The 20,380-nt window shown below is 43.5% G+C and overlaps 1 long non-coding RNA gene across 1 annotated transcript; it reads right to left on the reverse strand.

The window, feature by feature from the left end:
- Positions 1-230: 230 nt before the first annotated feature.
- On the reverse strand, positions 231-8,630 carry LOC143172971 (uncharacterized). The gene is made up of 4 exons (XR_012997442.1): positions 8,539-8,630; positions 6,997-7,078; positions 822-936; positions 231-243 (listed from the first exon to the last, which is right to left on the reverse strand). It is a non-coding gene; the product is annotated as an uncharacterized LOC143172971 (long non-coding RNA).
- Positions 8,631-20,380: the final 11,750 nt, after the last annotated feature.

Genomic DNA, 20,380 nt, shown 5'->3' on the forward strand with positions numbered 1-20,380 from the left:
CTCTTAGATATTCATGTAGCAACAAAGATCAGGATGAGTGTTTTTTAATCTATGTCAGACTGGGAGACCGTGACCGTTTCACACGACCCATGTCTCAGTTTGAGATTGGATTACTGCTCTGCACCCAGAATTAGCCTAGCCATTAAATCAGCTAGGAAACTGTAGTTTGTATACAATGGAAAGACTCTTTTTTTCATGGAATGCATTGATCTGTTGCGGGTTGGCTCTCTGGACTCTTTCACCCTATAAGAGCAAAAAAAACACTTACAGATTTGGCTTGATGTTTATTTGAAGAGCAGCAAATCCATTCTGGACACTTTGGAAATCCCCAAATGTGTATCACAGTTTGGATCTGAAATTTGTTGCAGATTCAATGCAATTGAGGCCCTTTAGCTGTGACGTTAAAACATTGATTTACATTATGGACTGCAGTTGCTTCAGAAACTACACTCCCTGAGGCCGATTAGAGCAACTGATCAAAACATTAGCAATAAAACAGACCTTTATTTTTTGGAAAAATTTCACCCAGTTTTCTCTTTTTCTTGTTCCTCTACCTGCTTCTAAAAAGTACTCTTATATTGAGCATCACAGTTCTCTGCATTTTCCACAGAGCAGTCTGCTTATAGGTTGAAGTTTCCTGCAAGGAGACGCTCTCAGTCCTTGGTTTAAGAACAATCATGTTCCCAAACCCTGGAAAAGTTTCTTGGGCCACCAGTAATTTGTCAGAGATGAGATATAGCTAGCTGAAGTTTTTGCTAAAATCCCACCAAACACTCCTGATCAAACAGCTGCAATGTGGCAGGAACACAAAGAGACAAAACCTGTGATGTGGCAGCTACAGCTCTTCATCCTGGAGCATGTCCAAGGCACCAGCGTCGGGGCAGTTCTGGGACAGCCACACTCTTCTCTTCTTCATGCAACATTCATTAACAAGGTCTGAAAAAGAGGGAGAGAGAAAAAAAATCATTCTGTAGCCTAGTGTATAGGATGTTTTCCCTGAGTAAAGAGGTCCTGGCTATTCGTGAATGACCACGATTACTTTACTAAAATAGTTTGGTTTTAAACACATTCGGGTCTTCTGCCTTCATGACAGAAATGTTACTTGCTAGGGCTGACAATATCCAGGTGTTAAAGCAGCTCCTGAAAGCATAAACTCCTGGCTTAGGGGAGAGAAATGCAAAGACAGGTTTCAGTGTCAAGGAAAAACCCCGGTTTCTAAGCCTCTTGGCCACCCCTTTCCACCACTATGATGCCATACAGCTGTATGTCACACAGCTGACAGGCTTTGTGACTAAGGCTGGTTTAATCTTGCAACTACCTGGTAAGGTTGGCAGCAACTATATTACAAGTAGATGCTATTAGAAGTATGTGAGCCACTAGCAGCAACACCCGTGGGGGTGCGTAGACACATATACAGGCATCCGAAAGCAAACTGGGGAAAAAAAAAACAACCCAACCAACAACAACAAGGTTCTTTTTCACATTCTTCCTCTCTCTTTGCATGAACAGTAGACAACAGCATTTTCCACAATGTTTAGCAGTGGCTTTCCACTCCGAGAATCACACATAGGGCTGTTCTCAGATAGCAGAGAAGCTGCAATAGCAATAATAGAGAGTCCTGTTTAATTGCACTGACACAGAGCATATTGCAACTGATTCCCACCTCCCTTCCGCCCTGAGACAAGGCAGGGGTGCAGTTAGCACCTACATGGTGGCACAATGGCATGATGAAGACTGCCTTCTACCAGGTCAAGCCCAGTAAAGACAGATTGCAAGTACCTAACAGAGGCATGAATTTATGCCTTGGAGTACGTTTTGTGAAGCTCCGACCTACTGAACTGGGTCTTAACTAGAAGTGGCATTTTATTTACATGCCAGGAACCCAGCTCAAGGCTTCTTTTGACATTACATTGTTTACCATTAATCCATCACTTTTATTTGCCAGGCTGGCTTCTGAGCAGGAGAATAAACACCTCAAAAACTCTAAACCAGAACATCAGAGCAAAGCAGGCACTCAACATATGGGAATCCAAGGCAGGGCTCTATTTTATGGAGTATCGATGTTGAAATAAAACTCTTTGATCCCTTACTTCCACAGCACGTGAGCTGCCATGGACTCAGCAGACAGCAGATGCACTTACTAATTACTACTAATTGCTGCTGTCTAGACACCATGTGAAGACTAAACTACCAGCCTTGTTTACAAACCAGCAAATACCTGCATACTCTTTTGGTATTATTCTGGATCACTGTGTGCTAAGTCACCAGTGCTGAGTTTGCACACAATAATGCCAGCAAGAATAACAGTTTGCATCATTTTTGCAGTAATCTGGACAACTGCATAAAGTGAAAAGGACTGGAGAGTCAAGCCCTCTGTTGCTAACAACATTAAATTTCCTTCATCAAATCCTTACTGTGTTTTTATTAGTTTGTTTATTATTAGGAACAAGTAGTTTCTGCATTAAACTCTCAGTCAAATGTCTACGAATGAGAAATGCTCACAAAGAAGGCTACCAGCATGTGAAAACCTCACAAAGACTTTGTAGCACAGAACATTTTATTCAACCTCTTTAAAAAGTGGATCATTCAGTTTTGTTTGGTTTCTTTTAAACGGATACCAGTTTAAGTAGAAAATGTTAGTACCTGTCACCGTGTTGTAAAAAATCTTGTGATTGCTTTCAAGAAGAAAAAAAATACAACATGGACTTTCACAAAGCTGAAATTTTTTGCCATGCCTTTCTGGAAATAGTTCATGATTATTTCAAAGTTGTGAGATTGTAGCCATTCAGCTTCTACTCATCTTTCCTACAAAGACTAATATATGGATGCAAGCATTAAGAAGCAGCAATATCAAACAGTTTAGATATGGTGTACATATAGTTTCTACCATCTTACCTCCACTGTGAGTTAGTGCATCTGCCATTGTTCTGCCTCATGGTGTTTTCTCCCTTTTTAGCTGTCATGAAAACTAAATGCAATATTTCATGCATCAGATGGGCAACATTTAAAAACGTCTATTAATGGCACCTGCACAGGAATTTCCTACCTGCATCACACTGGTCTTACAAAACAAAACCTTCCAAATGAGGCTGCACAACAGAGAAAGGTTAAACTGAGTAATGGGAGTAGCAAATGAAAACAGAATAACGTGGTAGTATGTGGAAACGAAAGAAGTAGAGAATAGTTTATGTAACAGTAAAAAAGTTTGTCAGGAGGGGCCAAGTTAATGTACTGTTCTTTACATGGAAGTAGAGATTTTTTACATCATTTTTCTAAATGGGAGAAAAGCTGTCATCAAGAAGTGGTACCAGAAGCCAAAATGAGCCTGAATTTAAATTGGAGTTATTGAAACCAAGGTCTTAAAGTGCTAGACTGTTGATATTTCCATTTCTGTAGACTACGCACAAGCCTTAGATAAGGGCTAACAGGGAGATACTAAGGTCTGGAGAACAGTACATAATATCACTGTTTTAACACAGTTGTGAACTGAATTGGCTGACCCAAGGCTGAAATGATCTGAGTCAACATGGATTGAGGCAAACCATATCCAGGAACCAGCCAGGCAAGCACAGATAAACCCTGCTTTGGGAAATGGTGCAAGCTGAGCTCTAAGGTTTCAGTAGCTTCTTTTCAAATCACCCAAGAGAACCAGGAGAAGTAGCAAACTGGTATAACCAGTGGCAGCCTCCTCTGTCAGTACCCCTCAGCCAAAATATCCTCACTGCATGGCATGTCTAAGTTAGTCTTGCCTTGTCACAGCACAGCTGGCAGCCCTTGGCTCGGGCCATGGCTGGAGGCAGGATCTGTGCCCCAGGCTGGCACATGGCACCTGCATACACTATGTGGAGAGGGGGAGAGAAGGTGTCCAAGGCATCAGTTCCCTATACATGCTTTCCCTCCCTGCTGTCATCCATCCAATACTTTTTTTCCCCCTCTTAGCTGCAGTCCAATTATTGTGAAACATTAATGTTACTTCTTTTGACTTCCCTGACTATCTCAGCATTTGGAGGTTTGGAACTTATTTTAGTTAGAAAGAAAAATTGGTGAAAGGACATGGCATTTTTGGACACAAAAAAACCCCTCTATTTACAAGAATAAACAAATTCATACTTTCCAGGGCACACAGGGGACCCAACATCCAGGAACAGCTTTCCAACTGATGGCTTCCTGCCTCCTTAAGAGAAATCTGACCCAAATGTCCTTTGCCAAGCCTTTATTTAGTGCCAAACATGTTTTTCCAGAAGTTTTGAAAATTTTTTCTCTACCTTTGAAACTTTGCGCCTTTCTCACTTCCATCCTTCTCCCTTCTTCATAATGCCTTGTTAAATCTCTTCTGCCCAGACCATCTGAATTTGTGAACATCTTCCTATTCACCATTTCTTTTGGCTGGAATTACATATTTTATTCTCCCCTACATCTCTCTGAAATGCAGTACATAAAAAGAAACCTAGCATTCCCAAATAAATTCAACCTACTCTGTCATTCTCAAAACCCTTCTACTTCAGACCAAAGTGCATTTTCTCTTGTATTTCCAAACCTTAGCCCACATTCCCTTAAAAACAACAACAACAAAAAAAAAAAGAGCATGGTTTGATGTTCAAGTTCACACAGTCCCTCTGTCCACAGCTGGCCTCTCTCCAGCTCTCACAAGTCCCAAGACACATCTTAGTTACTCTTGTTCTTAACGCTTTCACTGATGGTAGGTGGCTGTTCTCTTCTCCTATGTGTCTCCTTGAGAGAACTGGGCTTTCCAATACACAATTGTGTCCCTCCAAAGCAAAAACATTCCTCAGAAGGAATAATAAGGAACAATAAATCAGAGAAAAAAACAGGTCACAAGCTGTACTCAGGGTCTGAAAGGGTGGAGAATAACTCTTTATGAAGGACAGAAAAATGGCATTGGACCAACTGTGTTTGGTCAGTTATATAATACTTGGTCATTTTCTTATGAATAAAGGTTTTACTGTGTTTCAGTAAAACTCAATATTTCATCATGTATTTCGTCAAGGCCATTAATTGCTCTATAAATCTTGAGGTATCCTGATATCCTGGAGGCTGAAGAACCCCTGAGTGTTTGCTAACATAAACATAGGAGGCAGATGAGGTTACAGGGTGTTTGAGAGCATGAAATAAAATATACTGGAAGACTATGAAGACACTTCCTAAAGTATGCAAGGCTAGTAGACCAGAAGTTATATGGATTTTCTGCCTCTGTGTTAGCACTATGAAAAAACTTCCCTTGACCGCAGGTATTGTCCCTTGCTTGCTGTAGAAGTGAGGGTGCATTGAGCTTTCAGAAGGGCTTTATATGGGAGAATTATTAGCAGACCCAAATTAGCTCTGCAGGAGAAGAGAGCAGAGAGCAGTGCTGATGGGAAGTCCTAAAGACTGGCAAGTGAGCACTTGTCTTGAACTTGGAGTCAACCACAGGAAGACTTGCTGAAGCTGAATTTCCAGCCAAGCTTGCGTAGATGTTTTCTTGTGACCTTCTTGGCTGAAACTGTTCCCAGTCACAACTCAGTGCTGAAGGATCCACAAACCTGAGGACAGAGGGTGGTTGTGTCTGCCACTGCACCCCCTTGCTGCACCCCGCTATGCCCAAACTACTGCCATAATTCACAAGTGTATCAGGGCAGAGATGATTTCCATTACAAATGTAATGTTTGGAGTTCAGTTTTGTAAGCAGTTCAAGTAGCACCAGCGGTGACACAGGATAATCGGCTCAGATCAGATTCTTTCAGTGAGAAGTTCCCCAACACATTTTCTCAAATCCCATGGAGAATAAGATCCATTATGCTAGCCCTTTGATTTCTAATTTTCTGCAAAAAAGAATGCCAATATCCTTGTAGGAGGTAACTGAAACATATCTTGTTTCAGACTGATTCAGCCAATAACCTGCTCAAAGCAGAAAATACTGGGTGCTGAAGAGGTTGGGGCTCTGCCACCAACTTTTTTGTTGGACATACCCAGGGCCTGCTGCTGCAGGTACCAGAGGACCCACTCCTCACCCAGACTACATCCCGAGGGGATATCAGCTCTTCATATCTCCTTTTGGTCTCAACACTTAGTAGGGGTCTGCAGAGGTCTCTGCCTCTCCCCACTGCCTGTCTTGTGAAATTACACTCTTACCTTAGGAAACCCCCCCAAGGACACCCCCCCCCCCAAGCATACGACTATCTGTTAAGGTACTTAATCATCAAGAGAAACTTTTTGGTCTAACTAATTAGCGAGAGCTGAACCTAGCCTTTCAATACTTTATTGACACATCTATATTATAGCTTGGTTCCTGCTGGAAAAATGCATTTTGCAGTCCTACAGCATTTTATTCTACAGTCCCAAAAACGAACAGACATTCTGCCCTGCTGCAGCTTCTAAGCATGATTCTGGTGTCACCCAAAGGACACAAGGTCAACTAGCTGTCCTGATTATTACATTGATATACAGCCCCAGGCCATACCCACAGCACGTGCTCACAGCTGGTACGAGCAGCAGCAAGGGAGGCTGCTGTGTGAAGCGTGGGACACAGCATGAAGCTTTATTTTTGGCTCACTTAATCTCGGGTGATCAAACATCAAGCATTTCAATGCAAGACCCCGTCCCCGGGGCAGCGGGGGGCAGCGGGGCATGCTCCTCGCACCCAGGTGCTGCGGGATGCTCGCCCCTCTCCTCTGGGGACTGCTGGCAGTATCTGCTCTAAGGATGGACCTGACTCCTGGGACCAGCAGATGTTAGTGTTTATGGAGGAAATTTTTTTTGGCAGAAGCATCTTCCAAGGGACTGTAGCTAATGTTTAAGCAGCGACTTTTTACCCAGGGAAAACTGAAGTGCTTTACACTCTAAATAAGAGAAAAGCAGGCTAGCACCACAACAATGTGTAGGCAGGATGCAATTAGTGCCTGATTCCTGTCTCCAGCCACCGTCCTGGTGCAGCTCTCCCGGGAGGAGGGACTGCATTTTTACAGAAACGTGGGCTGCCCAGAGGTGGACCAAGCTTACCTGCCACTGGAGCTAGTGTGGAGGGGAGGAGGGAGCCACCAAACAGACAGGCACAGCTCTTGCCCCGGGGAAGCCGTTGACCCTGGGTCGGCACAGACCAGGAAGGAATACTGTCAGGTGAGGAAATGAGGGTCTCCCTGCCACCACGGAGGTTTTGAACAAATGGCTCCCGAGTTGTACAGATACAACCAGAGATGTACAAATCCACTCTATCCCAGATGCTCACTGCAAGAGGGTGCATTAGTGGGAAATATCCTTCTTTCTTATTTTTATTTTGGCCCCTGTGAGCTGCTCTGGACACCCACGCAAAATGCAGAGCTTATACAGTCCAGGGAGCACAGTGAGGACCACAGCACATGCCCACAAAATGATATAGTCATGGGTGCTGTTCCCAGCTGGCCTAGATGTAGCCTAGTGTAGGTACACAGATTCAGAGACAGCAGTAAATCAGGATGTGCTATAGCTAACCCCAGACATACAGAAATCATGAGTCATGCCCAGAATAACCCAGAGATTAGCTTTAAAATTTGTGGGTTTTGAAAAGCATAATGAATGTTGTGCTGCTTTAATTTTCCTGCCATTCTTTAATATTTCACATGCACTTTGATTGAATACCGAGTAACTATATGGGTTAAAACTATGATTTTTTAAAAGCTAGATCTGGAAAGACCCTATAGTAAGCTGACTGATCTGGAAAGACCCTATAGTAAGCTGACTGACAGAGCTAAGACTTTCACCAAAAAATCACCATTAATAGTGGGAACTTCAGTACAATTGCAAAGGTTGGTAACATCGAAATGCCCCCAAACTCACCCTTAATGGAGACTATGACAGGAACAGCCTCCCTGACTTGGTGTCAGGGGAAATATCCATGGAGAAGTCACTACATTACAGTTATCTCCCTGCAGCACAGCAACTTCTAATACGTCAACAACTTGAAAACAACCTTTCTCCTCCAGACAGCCTTTACCCCTTTATCTTAAAATAGGGCTGGGTGTTCCTGTGTTCCTGGCTTTTTAGGAAACACCAGCCTGGACTTTTTAACCTCCCTGTCCCAAGTCTCCTGATAGTTTAAGTGACATAAATAAACCACATGCTTTTAAGTCATGGCTCCAACTGCTTGGTTTTTGTCAAGCTAAGCCATGGCTGAGAAAGCTGAGACTTAAATAAATATCCATATATTTACTAAGCTGCTGCTCCACAGATGAAATCTGAATACGAGGAAAACTTGGACAACCTTTGAACTGTTGTGGCACCACTACAGTGAAATGAGATACAGCAGCTGATTTGCCTGGGGCAGCCATAAAATAACTGGCATCCCGGCCATTTGTGGTTCAGCATAATGGGGCTTCAGGTTTAGCCACTCCAGCCAAACCAGTCCCTTTCTAAATTTCCCATGTTTTTGTATTTAAACAAAGTCCAACTCTCCCAGGCCCTGTGAGGAGCAGCAAACCCGGTGGTCCTCATTTTCTGTTTTCTTTTAAAAGCTGGGACACATTGCTGTATTTCCCCCCCTACCACCTATGCTTTCCCTGTACTTACTTTGCAGTCCCAGCTACCTCAGCTGTTGATCCCAGGGAAACTTCCTCTGCTAATACTCTCAGGAACAGAAGACGTTTGTAGCCAAACTGGTAGTAATGCTGTGGTTGCACGCATGCTTGTAAAGTTTGTTTTGTATAGATTTAATCTGAGGCAAAGCAACTGGATGGAAGTTTCTGCTACTTCGGGCCACGCACAGATGCTTTGCCTGAGGTCTCCTTATCTTTGCCTGCGAATCCTGGCTCACGTGACTTTCCGGTCTGAATCAACGTGATATTTACAAGTTGAATATTCAAAAGAAGAAGAAATGTTTAATTATTTTTCAAACTTTTTAACATTTCAGACTCTGTAAAACTTCAGCAAAAAAAAAAAAAGCTTATGTAGGTCTAAAAGAGAGAAGAGCTCGTTCTCTCACTCTCTCCTCCTCTGCCCACCAGCTTGCCTCGGAGGAGTTGACCTCTCCGTCCACATCTGGCAGAGAGAGACAGACATGGCTGAAAGGAACCAACAGCCAGACCCAAAGCATGTTTATTTTACAGAAGCTGCTGACCTGAGGTTGGGAGGCACTTCTAGCAAAGAAAAAGCAGGGAGGTGCATCACAGAGTGGTGGGAAGTTTACAGCAGACACGGTCAGAAACCTGGGCCACCAGCAAATGTGCGGGTGTGCCCCATGTTAGCGGTTCCCCTCTCCAGGGAAGAGCTCCTTGCCTTGAGGCTCACAGGCTAAAACCTAAAAGAAAAAACAAACAAACAAAAAGAAAATCCATTTAGGAGTCTTCAGAGGGCTGAAAAGAGAAAAAGACTCACTGCTATGGGGAGTTTTCTGGAAGAGCTGAAATAGTTGGACAAAGAAAGATTCTGCTAAGGCACCTGAGCGGGACAGCTGAGCAGGGAGACCGGTGGCATGTGGGTCACTGTGTGGGGCAGCGTGTGAAGCAGGGCCTCCTGTCCTGGCCACTGGCATTGTGTGGGGTTCAGGGGCTGCTTCTCTGGACGCAGCCAGGCCGATGCCTCGGCAAGAACCAGAGGGGAGAGCAGGACTAGGAACAGCTACAGCTGTACTTTGGGTGAGGAATAATCCAGTGTTGCTGTATTCATTCCTTTACCTTCCTGCTGCTTTGGCCTCAAAATTTTTAGTAAAATACTGTTTGGCAAGGCAATTGAATCTTCTTTGTAAATGGGGAAAATTAATTAGCTAGGCAGCAAGTAGTTTAATTTTCCTAAACGTCTGGGTGAGAGCTTGAACTAGTCTTTTATTAGTGACCCCTCAAATTTGATCCTGGCCCTTGGAAACCCGGCAGTCAAGTCGGGGCACGGGGTTATTATATCTGTGAAGATGCAGCTAGCATCCGTGTGTGAGGGACGAGGCCCAAGTGACTGTGCTGTGAGCCCGGACAATGCCCCAAGAGAAGGCTCCAGAAGCCAGCCACGGGGAGGGGCCTGGTGTCACTTCCCTTGACTGGCTGGTGTCTCAACCACTCCGGGAACTGGGGTGAGAGCAGGTTCCGGAAGTCTTGGACTGGGGCCAATAAATAGGGGCACGTACGAACCTCCTGGGGTGCTCTCCACACCAACACCCGGCGTTGGCAGGTCTGACGCTGGATCCAGGACTGGTGATCTCCCTATCTCTCTCTGCCCCCTCTCTATCTCTCTCTCCCCCCTTCTCTAGCACTCTCTCTCTCTCTCTCCCCTTTTAAAGCTGCTACGTAACACAAGGCCTACCTCAACTTCTCATAAAGCCTAAGCGCCTAGCTTAGGTGGATATAATTGTGAGAGAGTCAATGTTTACAGAACGTTTGCTCCATTAAAGTTGATGTTTATGTATGGACCTTAAGTGTTATCTCACCTTAATCCACACCGAGGGGATTTGCAAATCTTAGTCACCCTCCCCTTCTCAGAGGTGGGACGTGACATGGTGAAGGGCGAACAAACAGAGTTTCCAGCTGAGCACTGCTTGGTTAGTATGTTGTCCTCCATTTGTATACTTTGTGATACATGGTGATGCAGCACTCTGTTACTTCAAGAAATTTTCTCCACAGCAGATAACACATTAGCTTTCCCCCCACCCCACCCCATATCTTTTTCTTGCTGATTTAAGTAAAGCTTCCAGTTCTGTAAGTCTTCCACTGCCAGCATATAATATCTATTTAAGGGAGTTCTGCTGCTTTCCGATGTGCTGTGACCAAAAGGAAGCTAGCAACTTCTCGTTTTGGTCAGGGTCCACTCATAGGACAATTTCCTCTCATCTTTAATTTGATGCATTACGATGGTGCTTTCCATTGCTGCAGTTGCAAGGCTGTTTTAACCTCTCATGCAGCAGCACTGCTTTTGTGTAAATGTCCATCTGTATGTTCCCCCAAGAAATGAGAAAATTTAGATGGCATGGCATGTCACCCATTAAAAAGAGAGTAAGATCATGGTAAATTTCAGACGTGTAACCCATCCAACTTTGTTCCTCTTTCTTATGTAATATTCCCTGTATTTCCATAGATTTCTCCTTTTGCCTGTGAACCACATCCTGCTCTTTTGCAACAGCGTAATTCCTTTGACCTCAGCCTTATTGTAAAATGGAGTCCAATTTCGTGTTGTATAGTTTTCACTGGAAAAAAAAGCCAACAGCATGCATTTAAATACCTCTCGGTTTATCTCTCCTCCTAGGTATGTGCTCGTTACATACTCATTACAATATCTGGGCATTTGTATTAGCTGTAGATCTATAGGAAATTCTAGTTATACGTGTATTTTAGGTCTTTCTGGACTATGCCACAGCTGAGGAGCAATGCATACTGTAGTTCATTGTAACTGACAGGCCTCTGCTTACAAGCTGTCCAGACTGCTTGCATTTATCAGCAACACTGAAGCTGAGCTCTCAAAGACCTATTTTTCTGTGAGATGGAAGAAAGCAAACAAAAACTGGTTCACCAGCCTTTCAGGCCAAAGGCTGGGCCCCTTTTTTTCCTAGCGCAATGGCATCCTCAGTTTGCTTGGAGTCTTTGGGCATTACTGCAACATAAAGTAATGATAAGAATACAATAGGAGAATAAAAAACCAACCACATATAACAAGTTCTTCCCTCCGCAACAAAGGCAGTTAATATCCTTGAAATGCTGTGAGAAAGACATTTTCCCACTGAAAGATTCCACAGGAAATAAGAAAAATCATCAACATTTTGACATGATTGTCTAATTGAACTGTTCCTCTTTGTATGGGAATTTAATGAGTATTAAAAGCATTTCATTTTGTTAGTGTGCAACAGATGAAACCAAAGACCTTGGTGACCAGCCCTCAGAGCAAATATTTGCAAATGTTAAGGCAGCAAATGAGGTGTTACTTAAATGAAAGCACTCTAAAAAGTCTCCCTAAACCACCCAACTTTCCAAACCCACGGACTGAGGATAAGCTTGAATTACTTATAAACTTCCTCCCTTATTTTTCTTTTCTTCCTTGTGATGGATTTCTGGGAAGACTAAGGGGTCTCACATCCATTCCCACTAACTCCAGACCTTGCTTGCCCCTATGTACATTGGCAATCAGACACAATATTGCAAATTTGCTCTCGGTCCATGAGAGCTCAGGAGAGTAGACGGGGAGAGCAGGGTCTAATTTGCAGACCTGTGGGAGCCCTTGGGCTTTGGCCACTCTTCCCAGTGTCCTGCTGTAGGTCAGGGTGCTCCTGGCTAGCATTAGTCACCCAAAGACACTTGTAGCACCTCTGCATTCTGAGATCTCGGCATTGCCAACTCCCATGCAGCTCAGTGGAGGAATGCTGTGTTTTCTTTTATGCTTAAAAACCATATACGAGCACTGGGAAGCAGGCAGATGGCTCCAGACTCCAGTTTTAAAACATGGGGATGGATCAATAATGGTATTTATCGCTTAGAAACCAGCATTAACAGAAACCTCAGACACCGTAAAAAGTAATAAATATACTTACACAATCAAAATACAGACAACACTTACAAAAGCTTTAAAGGTCAGTAAAAAGATATAAAAACATAATTCTATCTATCTATACTTCAGATCAGCTCCAGGAGACTTCAACCCTCTGCTTCTCAAGGCATTTACCTGAACCTAGCGCTTTTTTTATGCACGCTCTTGTTCTCTGTGCCTGTAAAGAGATGAATCAGATACAGGGAATATTTAACTGTTATGCAAACTTCCCTGACATTGCATTCCTCTTTAAATCTGTCCTTCCTGCCCCTAAATGATCTGTACAAACATAATTCAGTCAAGGTGTTAATTTTAACCTTTTGCTTCTGGCTAAACACCCCTCACCCCTCTCTATCCATGAGGCTTATTCAATTACTTCAGGCACAGCTGGCCAAAGCCATCTCCTGCCCAAACGATGGCCTTCTGATTCACGGGGAAACTGATCCAAAGCACAATTCAGCTCTCAAGGCACTGTCTCAGGAAAATGATTGTATTAAAAATAACTCCTTTTTTTGCCACTTTCTTTTTTATCTAAATGATTTCCACAGTGGGGTTAACCCCCCCCACCCAGCCAAACAGGTGCACTGGTGTGGCTGGTGGGCCATGCTGTAGAGGGAGGGAGCAGGCAAGGACTAGCAAGGAGGGGGCAGCAAGCAGGAGCTGCTCGATCCAGACCCACAGCCTGGAGAAAAGTCCACGGACGTGTGGCCTCTGGATGCAAGTGCTTGAAATGTCATTGCTCCCACAGGCCCCCACATGCTCCACGAGCATAGCAAAAGGAGCAAGATTTGCAAATCACTGTTAGCTCTCTGCTGAGAGCCCACAGCAGTGCTCTGACACTCAGAGCTAGTCCCTGTGTGTCCTCTGCTCTGCACTACGAGGGCACTGGGACCACACTGGGCACTTTTCCACAGCGGATACACCAACACTGTGCATGTTGGTGTCCTCAGTCCTGCAGTGAAACCTCTCTGTGGCCTCTCCACTGACATAGTATGATGTGTTAGCATTTATTCATCAAAAATATTGACACTCAAGGCAAGACGTTGCTGGAAATAGTCTTGGTTAAAGGTAGGGGCTATCTTTAGCCAAGTCATTTATCAATTTAGAGTCCCACAGTTTCAGCAAAAGTTTTTATTAACAGAACAAACCTGCAGCCATTACCGAAGACAAAAAACAGCTCCCATCCAAGCACCAGAGCCAAATATGTCAACAGCAGTACAGTTACAAGCTCCTATGTATGTATCATAATGTATATTGATGGCTATTTGCAAAATACATAGCAGAAAAACTGTGACAATGAAAGCAAAGAGACGGATGGATGCAAGGATGGATGCAAGCCTGGGGCCCACAGAGTTAGGTGGGCTGTTCCCTTTCCCTTCTCGTGCAGCAGGGTGCTCACACTTACACAAATGTTATGAGAAGTATTGCCTTGGCTTGGATGTATGTGGATTTTCATGGCTGACTTACTTCACTGTCACCCAGTTAAAATTTCAGTAAAGTAATGAAGCCAAAGAACTGCATTTTGAAAATAAGCATAAGCAGTGTCACAAACTAAAACCTCAGAAAACATATCCAGAAAGGATGTGGTAAACATCTGTCCGTCTGCATCCTTTTAAAAAAATACCCAGGGGAAGTACATTTCATTACTGACTATGCATATTTACCGCAGGCTTAACCTTTTCATTGAATAATTGAGTATCCTTCATATTCTGAAACAGATGAATGGTTTGGGAGAGTTGTTAGGGAGATTAGACTGCTTGTAAATAATCCTGGCATCCATCCATTCTGTTCTCCTCTCTAGAAATTTTTTTTCAATGAAGGAAGATCATTCCAGAGGGACCAGTTTCAGAGTAGTGGTTTATGTAGTCACAGTTGTTCAGGAGCTGTTGAATCACTCAAGGAAAAAACTAGTTGCTAATGACTGAGAGATATGCCCTATATTTATTTCAGAAGATTTTGGAGCAACCTAGCAGTCTTTTCTCACTTCCAATGTGACTCACACTGCATGTAAAAAAGGAAAAGCCATTAAAATCAGTAATTAAGCATTCTTGCATGAACGTTATTAAGCATACCTACAAAAAAGGATTAAGGTTGTTTGGATTTCTATTAAACTTAATATTTAGTTTAATATAGCTGAAAACTTCCTGTCTATACAAAGCATTATTGTTGGACAACTACAACATTTCCATAATATACTTCACCCGAAATTACGTGTGTATATACTCTCCAGCTTGACACCATTTTAACATCATTTATCTTTGAAAACCGAATGAGGCCATATGCCAAGAGGACAGAGGTATAGACCACTGGATGTTTGTAAATCTCAAGAGTGTAGTTGTGTCCCTCCAACCCTATTTGGTCTGCAACCAGCTTATTTTTAAAAATCTTCTGCTCTACTGCCAGATGAAGTGGGCATTAGTGAGGGGCAGGAGAGGAAGCCATTGCCCAGCACCTAAATTACACTTTGCATTTTGTATAATTTAGGTTAGGGTTTTCAATACCTTGGAGAAACACATTTTGCATTTTTTAGACCAAAGGAACAAAGAAGTGGCATTACAACTCAGCTAACTGTAATTACTGGACAGCTAACTGAGGTACCTAGGATAGATGCATCATCACCTGAGATTGTCCCACTATGGTTGATAGAGAGAGAAGCCCTACAGGGAACCTTGTTGACCAGCTTTTGGGAGACGTGTGTGTGCATGCACGTGCATGTGTGTCTGTGTCCCTCTAACTAAATGGCTGCCTTCTCAAACCAACTACCTCAGCTAAGCACTTACAGTGGTGGGGGACAAATTTGGCAGTGAGGTACCAGTGGCTTTCCAGCCACAACAGGGCTAAGAATTACATGTATAGAAGTATTGGCTTTATATTTATATACTTGGTAGCTGCTAAGAGTCTGCAGAAGGACGCAGACATGGTTTACGGCTCTGTGTTTATTCCTCTACAAGACTAAAAAGTTAGGACTTCTTTTTATACCAAATGAACCTTCACATCCCTGGTGTATGTTTGCAAATGGCATGAGGTCAATGAGTCTTGAGAGGACAATTTGCCCAAATGACTGTAGGTGTATTGTAAGTAACCAAAGCCTTTACTTCAGTTTTGGTCTTAGCAGACTGGAGCGTGGTGAAAGATGAGCCTTGTTTCTCCAGTCAGGCATTCTGGCTCAACCTGTTGGGTATTTCTGTGCAACCATGGCCAGAAGTACAGGATTTGATTCTTTCCAAACTCAGCAGTCAAAATCTGACCATTAGGATGCATCCATCCGTGTAATTTCCCATAAGCATGTAAAGAAGCTAACACAAGATTGCTCAAGGAGAATTGTAAGTGGCTGGATGCTGTGCCCAACCAGTTAGCCAAAATACTGCAGGTAGAAGTAGGAGCTAGACTAGATATGGTAGAAAGCTTCTAAAACTTTTTGCTTTTGCCCAATACTGCTAGCATGATCTAGATAACTCTGCTCCATCAAGGGATGTATTGCTTCCATGTCAAGTGATAGTGGGCAGTTGTTATGCAACAAGACAACTGCTATTTTATTACCTATCCATTATAGTTTCATAAAATACTTGTACTTTCTACGAAATAAGTGGGAGGATAGCAGATATCCCATGCAACGAATTTCATTCTTGTGTCTTCTTTTTTTTTTTTTTTTTCCCCAAGAGTAATATGTCTTAAACCTTTCAAAGCCTCAAAAGCAGCACCACCATGCAGGAGCAAGCTGTTTATTTATATTGCATAACAGAAATGTTTAAGCTCAGGCAGACCTGAAACTGGAAGCAATGTAACCACATCAGTGCTGCTGCTCAATGAGCCTGATTAGCTTAGCAAAACAGATGCAGTTTTTCAGAACAAGGTAGTATCCATCCAATGCAGATATTCCGACTTAGACTGATGTTAGAGCCAGTATTTGCATCACTCTCGTACGTAAGTATGTCCTAAAGCCCAGAGTCATCCCACCTAGCTTCAGGCACCTAACTGGGACATAGTTGTTAGGAGCATATTTGCCCTACCGTCACTGTATACCGGATGAAGAGAGACAGACACTTTCCATTACCATTCAGATATTTGGTGAATTCTAAGACACAAGCTCCTGTTTTACTTAAGTGCTTTGAAAATACTGTCCTTTCTTTCCAACTTCCCCAGTTTTGAACATAGACGCAAAATTAAAAGGTGGTTATAATTTCTTCCATCTACCATATTGCTCAATTTATAATATATTATGTTGTCGTGCTTTAACCCCAGCCGGCAACTAAGCACCACACAGCCACTTGCTCACTCCCCCCCAGTGGGATGGGGGAGAGAATCGGAAGAGTAAAAATGAGAAAACTCGTGGGTTGAGATAAAGACAGTTTAATAGGTAAAGCAAAAGCTGCGCACGTAAGCAAAGCAAAACAAGGAATTAATTCCCTACTTCCCATCGGCAGGCAGGTGTTCAGCCATCTCTAGGACAGCAGGGCTCCATCACATGTAATGGTTACTTGGGAAGACAAAGCACCATAACTGCAAATGTCCCCCCTTCCTTCTTCTTCCCCCAGCTTTATATGCTGAGCATGACATCACATGGTATGGAATATCCCTTTGGCCAGTTGGGGTCAGCTGTCCTGGCTGTGCCCCCTCCCAGCTTCTTGTGCACCCCCAGCCTTTTCGCTGGTGGGGTGGGGTAAGAAGCAGAAAAGGCCTTGACTCTGTGTAAGCACTGCTCAGCAGTAACCAAAACATCCCTGTATTATCAACAGTGTTTTCAGCAGAAATCTAAAACATAGCCCCATACAAGCTACTATGAAGAAAATTAACTCTACCCCAGCCAAAACCAGCACTTATGTACATTAATACAAAACACTTATGTACATTAATACAAAATAGCATGTGAAAGCTTTGGAGCATCTATGTATTCCACATGGTTTGGCACAGAAATTCAAGGGCAGTGCATTAAAAACAGAAAGTGTATTACATATGCATTTACTCCGTGGTGCTGCCCAGGACCCAGCTTCTATTTGAAACATTTTGTTTGACCATTTTCATTTCAGGAGCAACAAACAAAATGCCAGCTGCGGACAGTTTCAAATTTCTGAATCCCAAAGGCTGGTGGAAAAAACACATACTCAAGAGAGAGGAACAGCGTGTTGGACACGGATTGTACTGAATATTTTATGCTGAAGTAATTGATGTAGCTCATTTAGAGAGTGACTCCAGTGCTGCCCAGTGTTTGCATTCTGTTTTAGAGATGATAGAAGAGGCAGCAGCAGGGTTAATTTCAGAGGGCGTTGCTGCCGTGGGCTGCCTTGACTCTGAGCCCAACCCCAGCGTCCTTGTGCTCACAGGCATCTCCTCATGCTGCCACGAATTCAAAAGTCCACACAGCACTTCATCAAAACACAGATCTTAATCTGAAAAGAGAAAATAAAGGAAAAAATAAATTTTGAAAAAAAAGCTGCCGATGGGGACGTCTGCACAGGACTGGTTAGTTGAAGCCCAGTGCCACGCTAACAGATTTGTGTGGCCCTTGGCTGGCGTAGCACAAATATATGATGCAGGCATCCTGGCAGCGGGGTCTGGACACGTTAGATGAGATAGGATTGATTTGGGAACTGCATGGCCTCGCGCTACTGCCAACGTGTCCCAGAGCTAAGAGTGCCCAGACACCACATCTCCACTGCGCTCCCAGGGGTGGGAGGCTGCAGTCGCATGTGTAGCTGCTTTAGATCACATTAATTGCAATTTTTCCTAGTGGAAATCCCAAAAGAGAAGGCAGGAAGTCTCCTGGGGGCTTCACTTATGTGTGAGCCAGGTCAGCTTAAAAAAATAGGAAAGGAAATTCTTCTTGCCAGGACGCCATGGAAGGAGCCACTGGGGTTTCCTGTTAAATATTTGCTTGCTAGCAGTGAAGCACACTCCATCCAGTATTTATGTAACAACAGGGATATGTATGCCTTTTCCCTACTTCTTCCACAATCCTCTGTCACTTGAAGACATTTTGAGAGTTACTCCAACCTGCCTGTGTCCAGAGCTGGCTCTAGCACAAAGGGTGAGGCTGTAACATCTGTGGTTCATTCTGAAATCAAATTCCTTAAATATTTATTTCAGGCTCATTCCCAGGAAGCAAGAGACTCAGATGGAATTGCATTCTGCCTGGAATTTATTATCAGTTGGCACTTCACATTACCTTTTTAATGCCTGAGTCCAGAGCTCATTCAAATCATACTCCACACGCTCATTGCAAGACCAAAATTTATTTCTCAGAAAAATAACAAAGGTATTTCACAACATGAAAACTTGTATGTCAGAGAAACTTTAGCAAACCCATTGTACCTTCCCCTCACAGTCTCATGGCTGCTGATTGTTACCTCTTTTTATGCTTTAAGCTGTTTAAAAATTACAATCAAACAACTCCTGATAACAAAAAATTAATATTTATTCTTCTTCAGACAAGTCTTCTTCCTGTGCCAAGGATCACAGCAATGAGCAAAGCGGTATCATTGCATGCCCACACAAGCCTCCCCACTGCCTTTGGTGTGTGCTAGCTGTACGCAGAAGTAAAGAGAGGTTAGTCCAAAGAAGAGACCTTGAAAGCAAGCCTTAACACAGATTTGCTTGGCTGATTGCTTTTTGCCTATCACACCCTTTACACAGGGTTATACTGTCAGATTTGATACTTGTTGGACTGTGTCTGAAGACGCCTCTGGCTCTCCCTGCGTAAGGAGGCGTGGAGGGCTGGGCTGGCAGCCCCTTCGGAGCCAGCCCTGGGTATCTCCTCCCAGGGTGGCCAGGGAAGGTGCCCCGGCTATGCTGCCACTATGTTATTCCACCCCAGAAACCTCGGGGTTAGCCTTTAGCACTTCCCCTCCACAATCCCAGTGGGATACAACAGACCCAAGAAGTGAAAATCTTCCCTCTCCCGCGGCAGTGTGCAGCACTCCCTGCACGGGCACTGTGCCAAGCCAGCAATTGTGCTACGCTTAATCCTAGTTATTTTTACAGCACTTCTTGTAATTGTCAAAGACACGTTAGATGTTTACCCTTGATTGTGGTGGTTTGATGTTGTTTGTTCAAAAGCTGCGCTATGAGAGCTAAGGTAAATCAATTTTTTGCATCACATTGTAATGAAAACTTCTGTCATACCACCTCAGCCAACTTGCATGCAAATACATTGGTCATTTTTTAAAATAAAACTAAAAAGGCTCGGTGGAACTGCCTGTGCTTTTATTTCAGACACAATAGGGACCACAGGGTCATATAGGAAATCACAAAGAGAAAATAAAATATTCCACAGGTAGAAACACCTTGGCACCTTTCAACTGTTCAACACAATTTACAAAATACTTCGAGTGACTAAAATATCAGTTAGTAAAATATCCTCAGCCAGTTTTGCCCTCAGATTAACAATTAAACAGGAACCACCCCTGATTCACTGTAGACAAGCAGTAATTTAAAAAAACTTTAGAGTTAAGGCTTATTTACATTTTGTTGCCTGGTCAGTCTGAGGTGTTCTGCATAAAAATGTGTTGATATACAACTTTTTTTTTTTTTTTCCCGAATCAGCTGGTGTTTTAATGCATGTTATTAAACCACTTCAGAGCCAGATTTATGTGGAGGCACGTGGTAAAATGGTGTGGACACCTGCCTGGTCCTACCATGGGGATGTCTGCTTCATCCCTTTCCTGGCTCACTGGTTTATCCCGCCTGCCTTCCTCCCACCACCCCTCTCACTCTCCTCTCCAAACACCCACTCACTGCTTGAGCGCCAGCAGGCACTGAGACCCTTGCACACCAAAATGTCAGGGAGTTTGGGTACCCAAAGTGATGCCACAGTGGCAGCCCCGGTTTGGCCACCCTTTGCCTTTCTGAGCCTGGGGGACCCAGGCACTATGCACCTCTGAGGGGGGTCTGCAAGGCTGTCATGTTGGCCCTCCTTCTC

The sequence above is a fragment of the Aptenodytes patagonicus genome, chromosome Z (genome assembly GCF_965638725.1).
Source record: "Aptenodytes patagonicus chromosome Z, bAptPat1.pri.cur, whole genome shotgun sequence".
Classification (NCBI taxonomy): Eukaryota; Metazoa; Chordata; class Aves; order Sphenisciformes; family Spheniscidae; genus Aptenodytes; species Aptenodytes patagonicus.